At 36.9% G+C, this 24,145-nt stretch overlaps 1 non-coding gene across 1 annotated transcript; it reads right to left on the reverse strand.

Moving 5' to 3' along the window:
• Positions 1-21,788: 21,788 nt before the first annotated feature.
• LOC141676093 (small nucleolar RNA R71) lies at positions 21,789-21,895 on the reverse strand. Its single transcript, XR_012556701.1, has one exon. It is a non-coding gene; the product is annotated as a small nucleolar RNA R71 (small nucleolar RNA).
• Between the last annotated feature and the right edge of the window lie 2,250 nt (positions 21,896-24,145).

The following is a 24,145-nucleotide window of genomic DNA, read 5'->3' on the forward strand; positions in this document are numbered from 1 at the left end:
TTTTGATATGTGGTTCGCTTGAATCCGATGTACGGTTTAGGAGAAACGACCGTTTTAAGTAACGACATTTCGTGAACGAACCATTACCCCTCGCCTTACTTTGAAACCTTGGTTAAGGCCCTTGAATGACTAATTGGAGTATGAAACAATTATGTAAAGTGGATTAGGTAGTTGGTAGAGTACTCGCGAAAGAATCGCCTTAAAATTCTTAATGGTTAATTTATTAAAAATGGTGGAGCCAAGGGTACTCGAACGACTTATGTGATTCGTTGAGCGTAGAAGTGACCATAAGCGAACATTAGGGTTCAATTGGTTAAAGTCTAGTTTCTTAAGCGACCGTGGGTTAATTCCGACTTATGTTGTTGTTCATAGGTTATCGGACCCACTCTAAGTTTAAGTCTACCCTGGAGCACTCAGGCAAGTTTTCTACCCGTTATACTATTGTTGTGATGTAAATATATGTATATGCATTATCTTGTGATAAGTGCATGATTATTATTAGCAAAGTCTTGCGATATATTGGAGCATGTGATATGATATTTATATGCATGCCTGTTTCGTAATCTTGATATCTAATTGTTGATTCAAATGCTTATAAGTTGCATAATACTTATGCTAGAGATAAGCAGTAGTTGCGTATACCATTAGTATAGGGGACCCAAAGGTGGACATTTTCTAAACCGGGAGTCGATGTTCCCGAGTATTATATATATATATATATATATATTTATATATTGATATAGTTTTCAAAACTATTAATCGAATAAGGTTTATTTGATAACTTTATTTTATTTAATGGATATTATTTTGAATATTCATTCGAGGACTTATGACTACGCTTACTTTATTTAATGAATATTATTTTGAATATTCATTCGAGGACTTATGACTCCGCTTACTTTATTTAATGAATATTATTTTGAATATTCATTCGAGGGCTTATGACTCCGCTCCTTTTATTAAATATTATTCTTTATTTTATTAAAGAATAATGTTTCGATAATCAAACTTATTTTCGAGTATTTAAATAAAGATCGTACTTCATATAAGTATATCTTTGGTTATTTATTATTCATTTCAAGTATGAGTCTTAAAAATTTTACTTCAATTATTTTTATAAAGATTATCCTTTATGGGAATATTATTTAAATAATAATATTCAGATATTCTCCAACATATCGGGACTGATTTATTTTATTAAATCAGCATTACTCTAAACATTCTTAAAAATGTTTTCGAGTCTTCAAAATGATTTTGAAAGTTAGAGCGGATCCCAAAACTCATTTTTATATTTAAGATCTTCCTTTCAAAGGGGATTTAAATACTCGCTCAAAACCCGAGGGATCCGGCTCTGTGGTGTATTTTATATTCGCAACAAGGTTTTTGTTTTGAGAAAACATTTTGATTACTTGCCTAACGTTCGGGAAGTAAGTCCATCTATTTGATTCGGCATAAGCAACATGGGCTCAGTGGGCGTCCATGAAAGTGTAAGTGGCTCAGTGGGAGTCCATCAATGCGTAAGTGGCTGAGTGGCAGTCCAACATAGGTCCTAATACGGCCAAGGTGATGACCAGTGGGGAAATCTCCCATCTACTAGTATAAAAGGTTACTTATTGGTATCTTTGCCTGCTCAGCAAGATATTAGGTTTATGCCAAGGTTTTCTTCTTTCCAAATTCATTGGATATTATAACTCTGTTTATATTTTTCATAACAGAGGTTTCCAAGGAAAGTATGAGATATATATAGGTGTATATATATCGGGACTTAATGAAGTATCTCGTAACTTCATTTCTTTCAAATGATATTTCAAAGATTGAATCTATTCAAGTCTTATCTGGTAGTCTCATCAGTGTGATGAACTTTTGAAACTGATTATAACTTGAACGGTGGTAGTTCAAATAGTATTTGGAAAAGATATAAGTATATTGGAGTATCTTGTAACTTCATCTTTTAAACTTATATCTAGTAAATGATTATCTTATGCATGTCAAAGATTTTCAGAAAAATGTCGAGACAAGGTTAGATATATGAGATCACCTTGCAACGATATTTTTATACAGTTATAAACTGGAACTCTGTGTATATTATACATGTCAGAGGATTTCAAAGATTGTGAAAAGTATATATGTATATATATACTGAATATTTTGCGACTTGGTCGCGTTAAGATAACAAACTTGGTTCATATCTTTTTGACCAAGACTTTCATGAGTACTATGAGAATGCTCATATATTGTTAATTATTATACATATTATTTCGGTGGGCTTGTTGCTCACCCTTGCTTTCTTCTTTCATCACACAACAACATATAGACAAGATGAAAGGATCAAGCTCCCAATTCGCGAGCGAATAGGAAACGTTCCGCAGTTTCCTGTAGGCGTTGATGCCGTTATAGCTGAGGTAGGGTCTACCAATAGGCTAGGCTTTCAACTTTTGATGTACCGGACTTATGTATATTTATGAATTGTAATAATGGAAAAGAATATGTAAATTTATTCAGAACCTTTTTGAGGTGTAATGACTTATAATTGTGGAATAAAATGACTTGTGTTATTGTTTGGTATTCATCTCTGAGACTATAACTTGTGGTGTGTGTGTATATTGTGGGGTCACAGTACGCAGTAGTTGGTTGATTATTAAGATTAAGTATTATTAAGGGAAATGGAACTCGTGACAACCCGGATCCCCGACCCCGGATTTGGGGGTGTTACAGGTAGATAGGGGATGTTTTCCAGTTTTTCCTCTATTTAACCCTGCTATATTATTGTACCTTATTTCAAAACTTGATGTAATCAGACCTTTTATCTATGTACCCTTGGCTTGTTGAATAAATCATATATCTTTTTATGAACCCTGGAAATCTTTATAAACTGTTTTACATACCATGTTTCAATATAACCGTGTTTAACATTTTTGCAAATCATACCCTGTACCATGTGAAAACACACAACTGATAAGAGAAATTATATAGCAATAGGATTGCATGTGCAAAATTGGGTAACTCTTAAAACCCGTTGTTAGGTCCCAATTTGTTTGTAGAAGGGGGGGGGGTTGAATGCAAACAATACCGTTTAATCGAATAAAATGCGGAATAAAATTGTGAAACAAAATTCAAGTTAAATAAAACTTTTATTAAACTTGAAAGGTGTTACAACTACGGTATCGGTTACAAGGGATTAATCTCAAATCAATTATTACAAATCTAGAATAAATTCGACATGAACTTTTTCTATTTTTGTAATTAAAAGATCAAATGCTAAATGCGATTTGAGATTAAGTTCTAGGGATTTTAATCCGCTAGATAGATACACAAGAACAAGATAAGTATTTCTAGTTGATTGGATTTACCTTTACAATCTAGAAATTGATCTTGAAGTTGCAGATGAGATGTAATGTTTTTCTGCTGCTTTTATCTTTTGTTCTTGTATTGTGTTCTGTTAGATTGTTAAAAATGAATTGGTCTTCTGCTTCTTTTAAACAACACAGCCGAATTGATTGAATTGGAATGACAATCCTTTAAGCTTGTGAGACTTTCGGTAGGACAATGTTTACAACTAGCAAGACAATTAAAAATGAGCTAGCAAGACTTTCGGTATGACAATCAATTGTCATACCGATTGTCATAGTAGTACAAATGAAATTGTCTTACTGAATTATTAAGTGATTTTAATCTAAATAATAATTCCATCAAGACAGTCAACTGAATTAGCATGACTTTCGGTATGACTATCAATTGTCATACCGATTGTCATACTAGTACAATTAGTTGTCTTTTTAGAATTAAAACAGATTTTAACCAATTAAAATTCTATAAATCCTTAATATTAATTCTAAATTAATTAATCAATTTAATTCAATTAATCAATAAATTAATCCTTGCAGATATAATTTATTTTCTTAATTAAATTATATGACTTAATTAATTAATAGAGAATTAATACTAACCCTGAGCAGCAACCATTCTTCTGACAATCTTCTGAAAGTCACTGAGGCTTATGAATCAATTCCGCCACTTCAATGCTAACACTCGATGTACTGTCTGGTTCATGAGTGACTAACTTCCGTGACGTTTCTTCATGTCTTGACTTTGATATTCTGATTGAATCCTTGTAATAAATGATACCCTGACGAGATCTCTGTCACTTGATTAAATCCACGATCTTGATTTATATCACTGAGGCATGATCAAATTCTTGAACTTCTTCCAGTGAATCTTCAAGTCTGCAGATGAACAATGTTTCTTTATTCTTTGACAGATGTTACATTGTGAGATCTCTCTGACGATTGATCCACTATTTACTTATTACATTCTTATTTGAGTTGAGTTAAATACTCGAATAAACGAGTAGGCTATGACATATGCCTTTCAATCTCCCCCTATTTGCTTGTTAGACAATAACAACAAATATCTAGAGGATAACTCAACTAACAAATAAGAAAAAGATATAAACAGTAATGTAAAGTAAATAGCAGAAAAGTTCTGGATTATATTTAACATTTTCCAGATTCCAAATGAAATTTACAAGTGAATACAAGATAGATGTTCCTCTAGCCTGAACATATAACTACATTAGACTATCTTGATTCATAAAGCTCTAATCATATTACATTGAGTTTTGAGCTAATTGACTTCAGTTGTCTTCTCTTCTGACTTCACCTTCTTCTAAATCTTGAAGCAATTCCTTGTCAAAGACACGATCCTTTTCTGAACTGAAGCTTGCTGGTCTGACTGGTTGAACTCCAACTGACTTCAGCTTATTCTTGAGTTGAGTGTACCTTTTAACATTCTTTTCATAATAAGCTTGAATCAAGTCAGCAGCTTGAGTCTTCAACATGGATGAATATCCAGCAGTTCTCAAATGATGTTCCATCCAGACCAGATGCTTAGCTGAGTAGTCTTTAAGAGATTGTACATCTAGCTGACAGATTTGAAGACAATCAGACTTAAAGAATCTCACCTGATGAGGATTGTTGACCACTTGAGGACTAGCCCTGCTGGCAAACTCTTTAAGCCTTTCTCGAAGAACTTCATTCAATTCTGAGCTTCTTTTGACTTTGTTTAAAAGAACCCAAATCTCTGACAAAGAACGATTCTCAAATAGATGAAGTGACACCTTGAATGATCCTTCACTCTGACAATATACAAAAATGCTCATCTCATTTAGGGATCTATCAAAAACAGCTGTGATCCTTGAGACTTCAGTCTTGATAGCATTCATGTACATGTCATTGTTAGGATTTGAGATTTCCAGCTTGTCAAGAAGATGTAAGAACTGCCTATCATTGTTAGTGCTCAGCTGAGGCATATCAAGTACTCTCCTAGCTTCATCCCATTTTTCACCAATCTTTAGTCTGACATCTCTTCTCCTTTCTTGAGCCTTAATGTCATGAAGACGTTGCTTTTGAAGAGTTTCTGTTCTTTGTATGTCTTTCCTCCTGTCAATGATCTGAGAGACCTTCTTCAGTTCAGCTTCTTTTCTTTTCATCTCTGACTGCTCCTTCTGAAATTCTTTCTCAAACATAGGATCCACTGTATCTTCCTCTTCCCAATCTTCAAAATCACTTTCCTCTTCAGCTTCAAATAACCCATCTTTATCTTCCTGAACTGGTTCAGTGGGAATGTCAAAAATATCAAAGTCATCCTGTTCTCCACTGTAGTAGACATCATCAGCCTTTCCTTTGTTTCCAGCAGAGGTATCTTTTTCTTTCCCTTTGGCACTACTTCCTTTCTTCTCCCCCTTAGTTGAGGGATCCTCTTCTGATCTTCCTTTGGAACCTCCATCACCTCCAGAGCCTGATCCTCCACCAGACGGTCCTTCAAAATAAGTTCTTTGTTCTTCATTAGGGCAATGAGAATTCTTGATCATGTAATATAGGTGCTTCATCCCTTCATTGAGATGTTCCATGCCCGTCTCTATCTTTAGAAATCTTGAGGAGTCCAGTGAATGATTCATCTCAACGAGGTCTTCAAGAGAAGTCATTCTTGTGTGTAGAGAGCAGAAGTTGGATATGTCATCAGCTGATAAAGTTGGAGTGTCCTGAATAGAATTGAGCTTTGGTATTACAGTGGTCTTTAGATCTGAGATGTCATTCCTTATGATTGCAAGCTGATTGTTGACAGAGGTGGAAGAAGAAGACCGTTCAACCACTTGTGCTTTGAATGCTTGAGCTTCAGCTTGGCTTTTAGCAAGTTCTTGTTTTAGGGCAGCAATCTGAGCTAACAGGTTTACAGTATCAGTGTCTGTGTGTGCTCTCACCTGAATTTCACTCGTGTTTGGTTCACTCATCTCACGTGCATGTGTTTCTCTCAATATAATTGCTTGTGAGGAGTCTTCCTGTTGCTGTTCTTCTGTACCTGCATTAAAAATCACCCTAGCCTCTTCAAGAGAGGTCAGTGGTGGTGCAATGGGAATTCACGAGTCCCGATCCTTAGTCAATACTATCAAATCTTTTGGAATAGATGTCTGAATTGCTTCAGGGATAGATTGACCGAGTTGCCCTCCACTTTCTCCAGATAAATCTGCGAGTGGAGAATCCCATAAGGGAGCCAGAGGTGTTGGATCTGGGAGGGGAGAAAATGACTCTATTAAAGATGGCGGAGAGTCAGATTTTCCCTCTGAAGCATGTGACTGCTCTTCTGCCGTAACTATGGCAGGCACTGTAACCGACTCTACGTGCACTCCTTGTTGTGTGTCCTGAGTATGATCTGGGGAAGTGTAAGGTTCCATTGTGAGTAATGGAATTGTGCTTGACTCAGCACAAGATGCCATGGCCCTATGGCGAATTTCAATAGATGCATCCTGTTGAGAGAATGCCTCTAGTAACTGTTCATTGGCCATTTCAAAGTCCATGTCCTGTTGGGAGGACAAGGATGGGCTTTCAGATGCCTCAGAATATGTTTTTCTTTTCTTAGGAGGAGGCAGAGCTGAGGGTTCACTCATATTTAACAATGTACTACTTCCTAGTAATCTTCTGGGTAACATTTTAGACAGTGGGGGAGAGGTTGAGATAGAATGTGACTCTGTGTTTGGCTCTATGACCTGGGATTGAAGCTGTGGTTCTACAACTTCATGGTCAGCCCTATCAACCATTGGGGGTCTTTCAACAGAAGTAGGAAGGGAGTGAGAGTGAGGAATTACTACCTGTAATGGAAGAGCATCTGATGTTGGAGGAGCCTGGGTGGCTTGAACCACTGGAGGTTGAGGTTGCTGTTCATGGCCGGGAAGATTGAAAATAGGTAAAGGAATATAAGTGGCCATGAAAGCAGATACAAGTACTGGAACTTGCATGAATTTGAAGGTTGTGTCTTGGCGAGTGTAAATCTTTTTGCTAACTGGAGGGGGTTCGGTTACCGCAGAGTTAGCAAAAAGGGCTTTGTGTTCAGGTGAGAGAAGATGATCTGCTATAAGCATGAGAAAACGAGCATAGTAACATGATACCCTACGATTTGTAGAATGATCACGTAAAGCAGAAGTTAGACGTCTCAAGAGAATGGGAAAAAATAGTTTGCCAAAATTGATCCTTTGATTGAAAATAACCGCAAGACCAATATACTGCAGAGTGGAAGTGATGTTATGAAAATTGGATTTTGTGCAGTTGGCAAACACTTTGGAAAGTGTATCGAAGAAAATATCCCATTCAGACACCAAATTTGATTTAGAAAGTTTGGTTAAATTGATCACCCCCTGATAGTGAATAGCATTGAAAAAATTTGTGATATCATTTTCAGAGGGTAAATTACAGAAATTGTCTAGTGGAAAATTTAACGCACGATTGACGACTGTTTCATCAACTACATACTGTGTGTTTGCGACGATGAATGAAAAAGATTTTGAATCATCGGCCACAGTAGAGGTTGTGCAAATCAGTCTAAGTAGATCGACGTTTAAAATCACATTTGATTTAATAGCAGAGCTAACAATCGAATGGTCATTTAAAAATCTAATCCATGGCTTAAATTTTTCAACATCACATTTTTCCGGATTAAAATAACCAACCTGATTATGCGCGACAATTTGGAAATTGAGAGCCATTTAAAATAATAATGAGACACACGCTTTCAGAATTTTAAGAATAATATTAAGAAAATTCGAATTAATTAAATTTATTTAATAATTCGAATTAAATTAATTATAATCGAAAAATTTAGACAGAAATGTATCTCGTTAAAATTCCTAACTCACAAACACAGTTTTGAAAGACCAAACGACACAAATCAGAAATTAAAATAAGAAATAAAAATGCTCAAAATCAACAAACACAAATCGAAATAAAATATTGATTTTAACAAAAATTGAACAGCACCTTTGTATGTATATACTTGTATGTATATACCACAAAGTGATGAATTAGTATGCTGAGTAAAAACTCGAGCAAAGGAGAATCAGATTTGAAGATGTTTTTGATCGAAGAGAGAGAAGAGAGAGAATGAGGAAGAAAAACTGTTCGAATTTTTTGAAAGAAATGAAAACTGTTGCAGATGGTTTAAAACAAAACAAACACACGCCTTTATATGACAGCTGGTATGACAATCCTGGATTGTCATACCGATTGTCATACCAGGCAAAAAAAAACAAAAAAAACAACAGAAATTAAAGGAAGTAACGAAATAAACACTGAGTATATATAACTGGTATGACAATCTGATAGTCATACCGATTGTCATACCAGTATAAAATAAAAGAAAATATATATATATATTATTTATAACTGGCAAGACAATCAATAGTCATACCGATTGTCTTGCCAGTATAAAACTATACTGAAAAACACTGAAATGACAATTATATTCGCAAATGACTTTCAGCAAGACAATTTCAATTGTCTTGCCGATTGTCATTCTGGAAATAAAAGGATTTCACACAGAATTAATATGAAAATAAGTATATATATATATAAGTACTGAAATGATTTTCAGCAAGACAATTTCAATTGTCTTGCCGATTGTCATTTCAGTAGAAGGACACTCAAATATGTACAGAATCTATAAATGTACTGAAACAAAGACAATATATCAAAATTTATTATTTTTATTCCAAAAATAGATTTCTATTGAATTTTAGCAAATAAAATTCATAGAAAAATATTTTTAGAGGAAATAGAATATTCTGAGATATTTTAAATTAACAAGTAGAGAAAATAAAAATAGATAAGATAATATATATTACATAGAAATAAGCAAGAAATATGATAAAATGATAAAATAAATTTGCAAATGAATTTTTCATTTATGAAAAATTCATTTGTAAATTCATTCAAGAACAGATCTCAGATATTAACTAAATTAATCACTAAAACTATTCAACATGCCCAATTTACCAACTAATCTGGTAAATGTGAATTCGTCAAGTGGTTTAGTGAAAATATCTGCTATTTGTTCTTCTGTTGGAACAAAAAATAGTTCAATAGTACCATTCATGACGTGCTCTCTAATAAAATGATACCTGATGTCAATGTGCTTTGTCCTCGAGTGCTGCACAGGGTTGTTGGTGACGGCTATTGCACTTGTATTGTCACATAAAATAGGAATCTTGTTCAATACAGAGCCATAGTCTCGTAGTTGGTTCCTAATCCACAAGATCTGAGCACAGCAGCTTCCAGCAGCAATATATTCAGCCTCGGCCGTTGAGTTGGAAACTGTTTGCTGTTTCTTGCTGTACCATGAGACTAGCCTGCTTCCTAGGAATTGACAACTTCCTGAGGTGCTTTTCCTATCAACAACACTTCCTGCGTAATCTGAATCTGTATATCCAACAAGGTTAAAACCAGATTCTTTAGGGTACCAAATACCTAGATTTGGTGTTCCCTTAAGATATCTTAAGATTCGTTTAACAGCAACGAGATGGATATCTCTAGGATCCGCTTGGAACCTTGCACATAAGCATGTAGCATACATAATATCTGGTCTACTTGCAGTAAGATAGAGTAACGAGCCAATCATACCTCTGTAGCTTGTGACATCTACCTTAATGGAGTTTTCACATGGTCCAAGCTTGACAGCTGTAGTTGATGGAGTCCTTGCTGATGCAGAATCCTCTAGATTGTACTTTTTGAGGAGTTCCTTGAGATACTTGGATTGACAAATAAATGTTCCATCTAACCTTTGATTTACTTGTAATCCAAGAAAGAACTTCAGCTCTCCCATCATGCTCATTTCAAACTTGCTGTGCATTAACTTAGCAAATCTCTTACAGAGATTATCATTAGTAGACCTAAATATTATATCATCCACATAGATTTGGACTAATATAGTATCATTCTTATGTTTTTTAGAAAAGAGAGTTTTGTCTATGACACCTCTAATAAAGCTATTTTCAATAAGAAATTCAGAGTTAGTGTCATACCATTTTCTTGGAGACTGTTTCAGCCCATAGATAGCCTTGAAAAGAAAGAAGACAAAATCCAAATGATCTGGATCTTCAAAACCAGGAGGTTGCTCTACATATACCTCTTCATCCAGCTTTCCATTCAGAAAGGCGCTCTTGACATCCATTTGATAAACTTTACAGTTTGAAAATGCTGCGAATGCCAGAAATATCCTGATGGCCTCAAGTCTAGCCACTGGAGCATAGGTTTCATCATAATCAATGCCTTCAGCTTGAGAATACCCTTTAGCTACCAGTCTTGCCTTGTTTCTTGTAACCACACCATCTTCATCTAGTTTATTCCTGAATACCCACCTAGTACCAACAGCTTTCTTGTGTACAGGCCTAGGTACCAGTTTCCAGACTTGTTGACTTTCAAACTGATTGAGTTCATCTTGCATAGCAATCACCCAATCTGGATCAGTCAGTGCTTCTTCAATTTTCTTAGGTTCCATCTCAGAAAGAAATCCTGAGAACAGACACTCATTTTGAGTAGCACGTCTAGTTCTAACTCCAACATCTGGATCACCAATAATCAACTCAAAAGGGTGAGCTTTATTCCAGACAGTCTGTCTTGAAAGATTTGATCTTGATAATTCGCCTTGAAATTCATTGTGATGTTGTGTCCTACTAGATGATCCTTCAGCATCTCCCCCTGAGTTGTTGTCATGTTGACTTGAAGATTCTCCGTCAGTAGCAGTGGTATCTTCATTGTTGCCAAAGTTTCCATCATTATTACCTTGAGTATCATCAGGATTAACAGGTTCTTCACCAGCAACAACCTCAGGTTCTTGACCATGTTCTGATTCTGAATCTGACGTATCATCAAACTTCAGTTTCTCAGAAGGATCTTCAGTTTGGATACTAGGGAGTTTAGTGTCATCAAATGTAACATTGACACTTTCAGTTACTTTGTGTTGATCAATGATATACACTCTATATGATCTTCTTCCATATCCAATAAAAATACCCTCATATGCCTTTGCCTCGAACTTACCACGACGATCATCTCCATCCTTGAGCACGAAGCATCTGGCACCAAATACATGAAAGTATTTGATAGAAGGTTTCTGTTCATTCAAAATCTCATAAGGAGTTTTCATGAAGTCTTTGTTGATTAGAGTTCGATTCTGAGTATAACATGCAGTATTGACAGCTTCAGCCCAAAAGTACATTGGAAGACCTGATTCATTTAACATCGTTCTTGCAGCTTCAATCAATGTACGATTCTTCCTTTCTACCACTCCATTTTGCTGAGGGGTTCTAGGAGCTGAAAATTGTCTGGTAATCCCTTTGTCTGTACAGAATCCATTGAGAAGTGTATTCTTGAATTCTGTCCCATTATCTGACCTTATTGCTCTAACAGGGACGTTAGAATCTAACTCAATCATCTTGATATGATCAATCACAACTTGTGGTGTTTCATCCTTAGAGTGAAGAAATAAAACCCACGTATACTTGGAATAGTCATCAACTATCACAAGACAGTAACACTTCTTTGACATAGAAAGGATATTAACTGGACCAAATAAATCCATGTGCAATAATTGCAGAACACCAGTTATGGAAGATGTGTCAGTGCCTTTGTGACTTGCTTTCTTTGACTTTCCTTTCTGGCAAGCCTCACATAGTCCTTCTGGAGAGAATTTCAGCTGAGGCAGACCTCTTACCAATTCTCTTTTGACAAGAGAATTCATTGTTTTAAAATTGAGATGGGAAAGTCTCTTGTGCCATAGCCAACTCTCATCTGACGATGCCTTTGCATAGAAACAATTGACTTCAAGATTGCTTCCAGAGTTCATGTCAGCTATGAACAGATTTCCTTTCCGGATTCCCATTAAGGAGGGTTTTTCACTTTTCTTGTGCAGAATCTGACACTTTCGAATAAAACATTGTAGCCGTTGTCACAGAACTGACTAATGCTAAGCAGATTGTGTTCAAGTCCTTGCACAACATATACATTTTCAATGATAACATTTCCAGCTTGCAAATAGCCATATCCCTCCGTTAAACCTTTGCTGTTATCTCCAAAGGTAACCACTGGGCCAGCTTTCTCAACCACATTTGATAGCAGGGCTCTATCTCTGGTCATATGTCTTGACGATCCGCTGTCAAGAATCCACACTACCGGTTGTACCTGTTTAATGCCCTCTTTTCTTGACGATGAGGTGCTTGCATTACTAGCCATGAGAGCAAGATTCCCAACTTCTTCATCTTTACTGTCAGTATCATCCCAGCTTCTTCCCTTTGCCAGGTACGCCCTTTCAGATTTACTCTTTTGATTAGAATCGTAAGAGTTCTTCCTAGCTTGTTTTGGCTTCCTGCATTCTGTGGCAAAGTGTCCCAACTCATTACAGTTGAAGCATCGAATGGTGCTTCGATCAACCATCCCTGTTTTATACCCACCACTGCTGGTGTTAGAGGATGAAGATCCACCTTTTTGGAATCTGTTGTAGTTGGACTTGTACTTGAACTTGGGATTCCTTTTGAATCTGACATTTGAGAATCTCTTGACAATCAGGGCCATTGACTCATCCTCCAATTGCTCCAGTTCTTCCAAGGAATAATAATCATCTCCTGATTGATTTGTAGTAGGAGAATCAAATTCTGCTACTATCACATTATCTTCAACCTTGGAAGACTGTACCATTCTTTCTGACTGTTGAGATTATTGTTGATATTGTGGTTGTTGTTGTTGTTCATCAGCTACTAGAGCAGTAGACGTGCTGACCACTCTTCCTTTCCCGTAAACTTCCTTCTGCTGAATCTGCTCCAACTCATAAGTCTTTAACACACCATAGAGCCTTTCCAAAGAAATCTCACTCAGATCTCTTGCTTCTCTTATGGCAGTGATTCTATGTTCGAGATGAGTTGGCAGTGTTAGAAAGAACTTTTTGTTGACCTCCCTGATGGAATAGTATTTACCATTAATGTTCAGGTTGTTGATCAATGCATTGTGCCTCTCAAACACTTCAGTGATTCCTTCTCCTGGATTGGATTTAAAGTATTCATACTCAGAGGTTAGGATTTCTAGTTTGTTCTCCCTAACTTCCTCTGTGCCTTCATTAATAATCTCAATAGTTTCCCAGATATGTTTGGAATCTTTACAATTCATCACATGTCTATTCATCAGGGGATTAAGGGAATCTACTAAGATTAATTGAAGGCTAGCATCCAGGGAAGCTTCTTCTATTTCAGCAGGAGAGAAGTCCTCAGGATCCTTCACATAAGTTCTCGCTTTGGTGATCACCACATCATTTTCTATTACCTCTGGTTCCATAACCATAGGAATTTTTGGACCCTTCTTCAACACTTGCAAATATTTGGGATTAGCAACCTGTAAAAACAGTAGCATCTTCTTCTTCCACATAACATAATTTTCTTTATCGAAAAGTGGAATTTTAACGGTTCCAACTTTTTGTGTAGTCATTATGAATTTTTTTTTGAGTGAATAAAAAATTCAAGAAGTGAAAGAAACACAAAAGTCTAGGATCTAGATTTGTACGTTAATCAGAAGGCTCTGATACCAATTGTTAGGTCCCAATTTGTTTGTAGAAGGGGGGGTTGAATGCAAACAATACCGTTTAATCGAATAAAATGCGGAATAAAATTGTGAAACAAAATTCAAGTTAAATAAAACCTTTATTAAACTTGAAAGGTGTTACAACTACGGTATCGATTACAAGGGATTAATCTCAAATCAATTATTACAAATCTAGAATAAATTCGACATGAACTTTTTCTATTTTTGTAATTAAAAGATCAAATGCTAAATGCGATTTGAGATTAAGTTCTAGGGATTTTAATCCGCTAGATAGATACACAAGAACAAGATAAGTATTTCTAGTTGATTGGATTTAACTTTACAATCTAGAAATTGATCTTGAAGTTGCAGATGAGATGTAATGTTTTTCTGCTGCTTTTATCTTTTGTTCTTCTATTGTGTTCTGTTAGATTGTTAAAAATGAATTGGTCTTCTGCTTCTTTTAAACAACACAGCCGAATTGATTGAATTGGAATGACAATCCTTTAAGCTTGTGAGACTTTCGGTAGGACAATGTTTACAACTAGCAAGACAATTAAAAATGAGCTAGCAAGACTTTCGGTATGACAATCAATTGTCATACCGATTGTCATAGTAGTACAAATGAAATTGTCTTACTGAATTATTAAGTGATTTTAATCTAAATAATAATTCCATCAAGACAGTCAACTGAATTAGCATGACTTTCGGTATGACTATCAATTGTCATACCGATTGTCATACTAGTACAATTAGTTGTCTTTTTAGAATTAAAACAGATTTTAACCAATTAAAATTCTATAAATCCTTAATATTAATTCTAAATTAATTAATCAATTTAATTCAATTAATCAATAAATTAATCCTTGCAGATATAATTTATTTTCTTAATTAAATTATATGACTTAATTAATTAATAGAGAATTAATACTAACCCTGAGCAGCAACCATTCTTCTGACAATCTTCTGAAAGTCACTGAGGCTTATGAATCAATTCCGCCACTTCAATGCTAACACTCGATGTACTGTCTGGTTCATGAGTGACTAACTTCCGTGACGTTTCTTCATGTCTTGACTTTGATATTCTGATTGAATCCTTGTAATAAATGATACCCTAACGAGATCTCTGTCACTTGATTAAATCCACGATCTTGATTTATATCACTGAGGCATGATCAAATTCTTGAACTTCTTCCAGTGAATCTTCAAGTCTGCAGATGAACAATGTTTCTTTATTCTTTGACAGATGTTACATTGTGAGATCTCTCTGACGATTGATCCACTATTTACTTATTACATTCTTATTTGAGTTGAGTTAAATACTCGAATAAACGAGTAGGCTATGACTTATGCCTTTCACCCGTAAAGTTATTTCGAAGTAAAATTGTTGTTGTTATATGTCGATGCCATGCTATCATATTGCTAAATAATTACCCAATCAGGTTTGTAAGAAATGGCCAACTCACCAGATCGCCAAGAAGAAGAAACTCAAACCCAAGACCAAGAACTAAACCAAGATACCACTATGATGAATCGACTTGCTCAGCTTTTGCAACAACCCGTAGCCCCTAAAGTTGGAAACTTCAAACATTTTCAGTCTGCGCATCCCTCAGAGTTCTGAGGTTTACCCGACCCGATAAAAGCTCAGTCGTGGTTAAGAGAAATGGAGAAAGTATTTGAATTAGCAGAAGTTAAGGATGAAAAGAAAGCTCAGCATGCGAGTTATTACCTTAAAGATGAGGCAAGTTTCTGGTAGAAATCTTCAAAGGCTTGACTTGAAGGAAAATATTTGTCGTGGGAAAAGTTTAACGAGATGTTTCTGGAGAAGTACTTGCCAGGTTATATGCAAGACCATTTAGAGATGAAGTTTTTGGATCTTAGACAAGAGGATATGTCGGTGGCAGATTATAAAGTAAAATTTTCGGATTTATCTAGGTTTGTACCTGAATATGTGAATACGGAGGCGAAGAAGGCCAAGAGGTTCTAACAGGGACTTAGGCCATGGATACGGAGTCAAGTGGCACTATTGGAGATCAAGAACTATGCCGGTTTGGTGCAGAAGGCAATGATAGTGGAAAGGGAGCGAGGAGTTGCAAAAAGAGATAATGAAGGAAGGAAAAAGAAGTTTGAGAACTCAGAGCAAGATCAAGGAAGTTCGAAGTATAGAGGGAAGTTTGGCAAGAATGGTGGAGGTCAAAATCAAAAGTTTCAAAAGTTTAAACCCAGGAATGGAGCTCAAAAAAATCATTTTTAGAAGTCCGGACAGCCGAGAAAGGACAGTAGACCCCGGATACAATAGTGTAAAGTTTGTGGGAAGAGACACCTGGAAAGGTGTAACAAGCTGAATGTGACATGTTTTAGGTACAATCGGGAAGGGCATTATTCATCGGAGTGCCCAAGTGGAGCAAGGAAGCCAGAATTAACTTGTTTTAAGTGTGAAAAGGTGGGCCATATGGCTAGGAGTTGTAAAGAGCCTTTTCAGAAGGCAAATGTTCTTAAGATTGCTGGACCGCCGCTTCTCCCAGCACCAACAGCTCAACCCAGAGCTAGAACCTTCAACATGACAATGAAAGATGATGTGCAAGATGTGGATGTGGTGGCAGGTATGCTCATTATAAACTCAGTAGAAGTAAAAGTATTAATGGATTCTGGAGCAACTAGATCATTTATTGCTGAAAGTATTCTTGATAGACTAAAATATGTTGCGTACCCTCTTGAACCCAATTTGAATATAGAAGTAGCAAATCAAGAGAGAGTTGCTGTTAATAGGATTGGTCCCAATTACGATTTGATTATAGAAGGTCGGCACTTTTCTGCTGACTTAATTCCTTTTAAGTTGGAGAGTTCGACGTTATATTAGGAATGGATTGGTTGTCAAACCACGAGGCATAAATTGAGTGTAAAAGTAAGAAGGTGAAGTTAAAGACCAAGGATGGTGTCGAAGTGGTATTCAAGGGAAAAATACAAAAGAAGAAGTTTCTAACAACTATTTAGACGACGAGATTGTTACGTCAAGGATGCGAGGCTTATTTGGCTCATGCCAATGATATAGAGAAAGAATCCATAAGGATTGAGGATATTCCAGTAGTAAGAGATTTTCTCGATGTATTTCCAGATGAATTACCTGGACTATCTCCAGATCGAGAGATCGAGTTTATGATTGATTTGTCTCCTAGAACGGAACCAGTATCGAAAGCTCCCTATCGAATGGCGCCAGTTGAGATGAAGGATTTGGCAACACAATTGCAAGAATTATTGGATAAAGTAGTAATACGCCCAAGTGTATCCCCGTGGGGTGCACCAGTGTTATTTATGAAAAAAAAGACGGAAGTATGAGGTTGTGCATTGACTATCACGAATCGAATAAGTTGACGATTAAGAATAAGTACCATCCACCATGAATCGATGACTTGTTTGATCAGTTAAAAGTAGCTACTTGTTTTTCCAAGATTGATTTAAGATCTGGGTATCATCAGCTGAAGATTAAAGCGGAAGATATACCCAATACAGCGTTTCGAACAAGATATGGGCACTATGAGTTTTTGGTAATGGCGATTGGTTTGACGAAAGCGCTAGCCGTATTTATGGATCTTATGAATAGAGTGTTCAAGCAGTATTTGGATAAGTTCGTTATTGTATTTATCGATGATATTTTGATAACTCCAAGACAGAGGAAGACCATATGGAGCATTTGTGGATTTCTTTAGAGATCTTGAGAAAAGAAAAGTTATGTGCCAAGTTTTCAAAGTGCGAGTTTTGGTTGAAAGAAGTTCAGTTTCTTGGACATGTAGTCAATAGTGAAGGAATTATAGTAGACCCAGCCAAGATAGAAGTTGTGATGAATTTGGAAAGACCCAAGACTCCTACGGAGGTCAGAAGTTTTCTGGGATTAGCAGGATACTGTAGAAGATTTGTGCAAGATTTCTCTAAGATTGTTGTTCCATTGACTATGTTGACAAGGAATAACGAGAAGTTTGTATGGACAGATAAATCTGAAGAAAGCTTTCAAGAGTTGAAGAAGAGATTGGTAACAACACCAGTTTTAGTGTTACCGGATGAAAAAGGAGAGTTTGTGATCTTTAGCGATGCATCGTATAAAGGGTTAGGATGTGTGTTAATACAATACGGGAAAGTACTAGCATATGCGTCAAGGCAACTAAAGCCACATGAATAGAAGTATCCCATGCATGATTTGGAATTAGCAACGATTGTGTTTGCTCTTAAAATTTGGAGGCATTACTTATATGCAGAAAAGTGTGAGATTTATACGGATCATAAGAGTTTAAAGTATATTTTTAATCATAAGGAGTTGAATATGAGACAAAGAAGGTGGTTAGAATTGATCAAAGATTACGACTGTACAATAAGTTATCACCCTGGGAAGATGAATGTGGTAGCTGATGCTTTAAGCCGCAAATAAAGATTAAATATGTTAACTTCATCAAAGGAATTGAACAAGGATTTTGAAAAGTTGGAAATAGAAGTGCAGATTCCAGAGTTAGGATTTTGAACAAGGAGTCATGTATGCGATGTCATTTCAACCAGAAATTTTAGAAAAGATTCGATGTGGTCAAGAGCGAGTAATGAACCACGAGAAAGATAAGTTGACAGAAGAGGAAGTTAAAGCTCAAAAGGATGAAAAGGGAATATATCGTGTTAACTCACACATTTGGATACCAAACATTGTGGAGCTAAAACATGAGATTTTGCACGAAGCGCATAACTCAAGATTTTCAATTCACCCTGGAAGTACGAAAATGTACAAGGACTTAAAAGAGAGTTATTGGTGGCCAAACATGAAAAAGGAAATCACAGAATGGATAAGTAAATGATATACGTGTCAAAGAGTAAAAGCGGAACATCAGTGACCGAGTGGATTGCTTCAACTACTAGACATACCTGAATAGAAATGGGAACATATCGCGATGGATTTCATGGTAGGATTGCCGAAGACCAAGTCAAATCATGATGCGATTTGGGTGGTAGTCGATCGACTGACAAAATCAGCACATTTATTGCCTATCAATAAAAGATTTTCAGTGGAAAAGTTGGTCAAATTGTATTTGGATGAGATTGTGATGCGTCACGGATACCAGTGTCTATCATCTCCGATAGAGATCCGAGATTTAACTCGAGATTTTGGCGACAATTTCATGATCATTTGGGAACTAAATTGAAATTGAGCACGGCGTATCATTCGCAGACCGACGGACAAAGTGAAAGGACAATTCAAATAATCAAGGATATGTTGTGAACCTGTGTAATAGATTTCAAAGGAAATTGGGACGATCATTTGCCATTAATTGAGTTTTCCTACAAAAACAGTTATCACACGAGTATTGGCATGCCGTTTTATGAAACGTTCTATGGAAGAAAGTGCAGATCCCCTACGTATTGGGACGAGGTTGGTGAGCACAAACTAATTGGCCCAGAGCTAGTTCAACAAACGAAAGAGAAAGTGGAAGTGATACGTAAAAGGTTGATTGCCGCTCAAGATCGACAAAAGAAATACGCGGATCGAGAGTGGAAAGATATGCAATTCGAGCCAGGAAACAAAGTGCTATTAAAGATATCTCTATGGAAAGGTTTAACCAGATTCGGGAAGAAAGGAAAGCTGAGTCCCAGGTATATTGGACCATTTGAAGTGCTAAAACAAGTCGGAAAAGTGGCTTATGAGTTAGCGTTACCTCCGAAGATGCAACATCTTCATAACGTGTTTCACGTTTCTCTTCTAAAGAAATATAATGTCGATGCAAGCCATGTGATTAAATTAGAACCAGTGGAAATTGTTGAGTGGCATTTATGACACTTTAGTACGCTCCGTAAAGCTTTGAATTGGTGTATTTGTACTCAATTTATTGGTGTTTTAATGTATTTTCTAGTGTTTTTGCATATTCAGGAATTTTCCAGGGAATCAAGTGTATTAGCATTGTTTTGGTGCTAATTTGGTGTCAGGATGATGTCCAAGGAATAAAGCTCGCGAAGACCGGCTCAAATATGAAGAAAAAGAAGAAAGATGATTTTTGGAAGAAGCCCAACGTGCCCGCACTGATCAAGCGCGCGGCCGGGCCCAAACTAGAGAGAGCTAGCGCGCCCGCGCTGATCAAGCGCGCGCCCGCACCAGGTCGGGTTTCAAGAATCCTGTTTTGAATAGAAGACTGATTTCTGGACTTCTCGGCTGATCATGGCTACTATATTATCATAACTTTAGGTCATTTTTCATAATATATCACAAGGAGAGCTGTAAGAAGACCGTGTTAGCACGATTCAACGAAAACGAAGAAGATCTTGTTTTTTCTTGTGAATCTTTGTTCTAAGTTATAACTTGGATGCTAGTTTTCTTATTTGTGAACCTTACTCTTGTTTAGTACTTGGTTTCTTTATTATTCGTTATAAAGACTATGTTTATTATACCATGCTTTTATCGGAACCCACATTGATGACGAGTCCGATTATGGGCTAATCGTTATCGTGGGGTTCTAGCGGATTTATTTATGGATTTCTTTAGTTGATTTGTTTCGATGCCTTAGTATGTGGTGATTGTATGATAACCTAGTAATGGTTGTGCTTATTCATCTTATGAGCGTCACAAACTTATAAGATAGCGTGTTAATCTTTAATGAAGCGAAAGTGAATTTAAGGATTTAGAACTTGCCATGCTAGCATAGGTTCATGTATTTGTTATGCATGATTCGTGGGTAATTTTAACCATCTTACTTGCCCTATGTAATCAAGATAGATAACTTGTGCTTAAACCGTTATGTTGTCAAATTCTACAGACATATAGGGTCTCAATATAATTGGTGTATATTCAGCTTTTATCTCTTTTGTGGATGTCTGGTAGTATGGTATTCGTGCAATGAAAGTTGGCGTTTATCAGTTTCGTATTATCTGATTAGTGTCATCACCATTACATGCTAAGGTTGAGAACGAATAGGCTATTGAATGAAGTACTTAATGAAGTTAGAATCTCATGTTTGTCATATATATTAATTCAATCAATCTTATTCTCTTAGTTATAATTTGTTAATTTAATTCTTAGTTATAAACAACCTCAATTTGTTATCGTCTTAGCATTGAATAATAATCATACATTGTTGCTTAAGTGCATAAATTAATTAGTTAACCAAGCCAGTCTCCGTGGGAACGAATCTGATTTATATCTTATACTACTTGCGAACGCGTATACTTGCGTATAATTTTAGTGCGTGTTTAGCGATTAACAAGTTTTTGACGCCGCTACAGGGGTCTGTAGTGTTAATTTTTAGTTTATGTGTTTTCATCAGTGGTCATTAAAGTTTATTGACTCGGGCATTGTTACTTATCTATTTTCTTGTCTTATTTTAGGTACTCTAGTGAGGGTGTATGCATACGCGTTCGCGTACTCATAAGAGAACTCTGGATAAAGCCGAGGAAGAAGTTGTGGTGGTTCGAAAGGAAGTTTTTGAAGATGAAAAGAAGGTAGAAGAAGAAGAAGAAGAGAAAGTCGAAGAACCAGTTTTAGTAGTGATGGGAGATCAAATAGAAAATCATAAGGCTTTGATGGACTATTCTCAGACTAAGATCAATGACATTCAGTCGAGCATCATCAGGCCAGCCATCAGGGCTAACACTTTTGAGATCAAGTCAAGCATGATTCAGATGATACAAAACGCAGTTCAGTTTGGGGGTTCTCCTACTGAAGACCCCAACATGCATATCAGGGATTTCATCGAGATCAGTGACACTTTCAAGTTCAATGATATGACTGAAGATGCTATCAAGCTGCGACTCTTCCCATTCTCTCTAAGGGATAACGCTAAGTGCTGGTTATATTCTCTACCAGCAGGGTCTATCACCACTTGGGAAGATCTTGCTCAAAAGTTTCTCACTAAATTCTTCCCTATGATAAAGACTGCTGCAATCAGGAATGCTCTTACTCATTTTGCTCAGCAAACTGGAGAATCTCTGTGTGAGGCTTAGAATCGATATAAGGAGATACTAAGGAAGTGCCCACACCATGGCATGCCTGATTGGATGATTATAAACTGTTTCTAAAATGGATTGGGTGCTACTTCTAGACCCATGCTCGATGCGGCATCAGGAGGAGCCTTGTGGGCTAAGAGCTACGATGAAACTTATGAATTGATTGAAGTGATGGCTGCTAATGAGTACCGGAATCCTTCCCAGAGAATGACTCAGGGAAATGTAGCAGGAATTCAGGAGTTGGATACAACAACTGCTATAGATGCCCAACTTAAGGCTTTGACGATGAAGGTGGAAACTTTGGCTAATTATGGAGTTAATCAAATCGCTAGTGTCTATGAGCTTTGTGTTGGTGCCCATGAGACTGATCAGTGCGCAATTTCTAGTGAATCAGCTCAGTTTGTGAGCAACTTTTAGCGTTCACAGAATCCTGTGCCAACCACTTATCATCCCAACAACCGCAATCATCCTAATTTCAGTTGGAGCAACGCTTAGAATGTTGTTCAACAGCCTTATCAGCAGTATCCAGCTAAGCTATACAACCCTCCTGGTTTTCAGCAACCATATTATGCACCAAAGCAGCAACTTCAGCTGCAACAAGCTAATAAAAAATCTGAATTAGAGGAGTTGAAGCTTATGTGTAAGAGTCAGGCTGTTTCTATAAAGACCTTGGAAAATCAAATTGGACAAATTGCCAATGCCTTGCTAAATTGTCAACCTAGTACATTGTCTAGTGACACTGAAGTGCCGGGAAGGAAGGAAGCTAAAGAGCAGGTAAAGGTAATCACTTTGAGGTCTGAAAAGGTTGCGAATCCCGAAAAACTCAAGTGTCGACTGAAAAAGCTGGGGCTGAAAAAGATGTAGAGCAGTATGAAGTAAAAGTGAAACCAAGGAAGACTACTGTTGAGCACACTCCTCCTGAGGGTAATACAGGGGAGAAACAGATCTATCCTCCACCGCCTTTTCCTAAGCGGCTGCAGAAGAAAAAGCTGGACAAGCAATTTGAGAAGTTTCTAGAGGTGTTCAAGAAACTTCATATCAACATACTTTTCGCTGAGGCTCTTAAGCAGATGTCTAGTTACGCAAAGTTTATGAAAGGTATTCTCTCTCGGAAAGTGAAGCTAGATGATTTAGAGACTGTCGCTCTCACTGAGGAATGCGGTATTGTGCTGCAACAGAAGTTGCCTCCGAAGATTAAAGATCCAGGAAGCTTCACTATTCCGTGTACTATTGGAAAAGTGTCTTTTGACAGATGCTTATGTGACTTGGGAGCTAGCATCAATCTGATTCCTTTGTCAATCTTCAAACTGTTAGACTTACCTGATCCAAAACCGACTTATATGACTCTGCAGTTGGCCGGCCGTTCAATTACATATCCACGAGGTATTGTGGAGGATGTTTTGGTCAAGGTCGATAAACTCAGCTTCCCTGCTGATTTCGTAATTCTGGATTTTGAGGAGGATAAGAAGATTCCCATAATCTTGGGAAGACCTTTCTTGGCAACTGGCCGAACCTTGATAGATGTGCAGAAGGGAGAGCTTACAATGCGAATGCTGGATCAGGATGTAACTTTTAATGTGTTCAATGTTATAAAATTTCTTACGAAAAATGAGGAGTGCTTAAAGGTGGAGTTGGTCGAGTCTGCAGTGACTTCAAAACTTAATTAATTCCCGAGGTCTTATGCCTTAGAGAAGGCCTTATTGGGGAATTCAGATAGTGAAGATGATGAAGGTGAAGAGCAATTGCAATATCTGAATGCTTCTCCCTGGAAGAGGAAGATTGATATGCCTTTCGAATTTCTTGGAATGGAGGAATTGAACAAAGCTCCTAAACACCTCAAGCCATCTATTTAGGAAGCTCCCACTCTTGAGCTTAAGCCTTTACCTGAGCCTTTGAGGTACGCTTTTTTAGGTGATGCATCTACTCTGCCTGTGATTATTGCATCTGACCTTTCAGGTAGTGACGAGGAAAAGCTCATGTGGCTTCTAAGAGAGTTCAAATCGGCAATTGGTTGGACTATATCAGATATCAAGGGAATCCGCCCTTCTTATTGCAAGCATAAAATTCTGCTAGAAGAAGGTAGCAAGCCTACGGTTGAGCAGCAAAGAAGACTTAATCCGATCATGAGAGAAGTAGTGAAGAAGAAAATTCTTAAGTGGCTGGATGCAGGGATTATTTATCCCATTTCTGACAGTTCTTGGGTGAGTCTGGTTCAATGTGTACTAAAGAAAGGAGGTATCACAGTGGTTACTAATAATAAAAATGAGCTCATCCCTACTCGGATATTCACG

Source organism: Apium graveolens, chromosome 7 (assembly GCF_009905375.1).
Source record: "Apium graveolens cultivar Ventura chromosome 7, ASM990537v1, whole genome shotgun sequence".
Classification (NCBI taxonomy): domain Eukaryota; kingdom Viridiplantae; phylum Streptophyta; class Magnoliopsida; order Apiales; family Apiaceae; genus Apium; species Apium graveolens.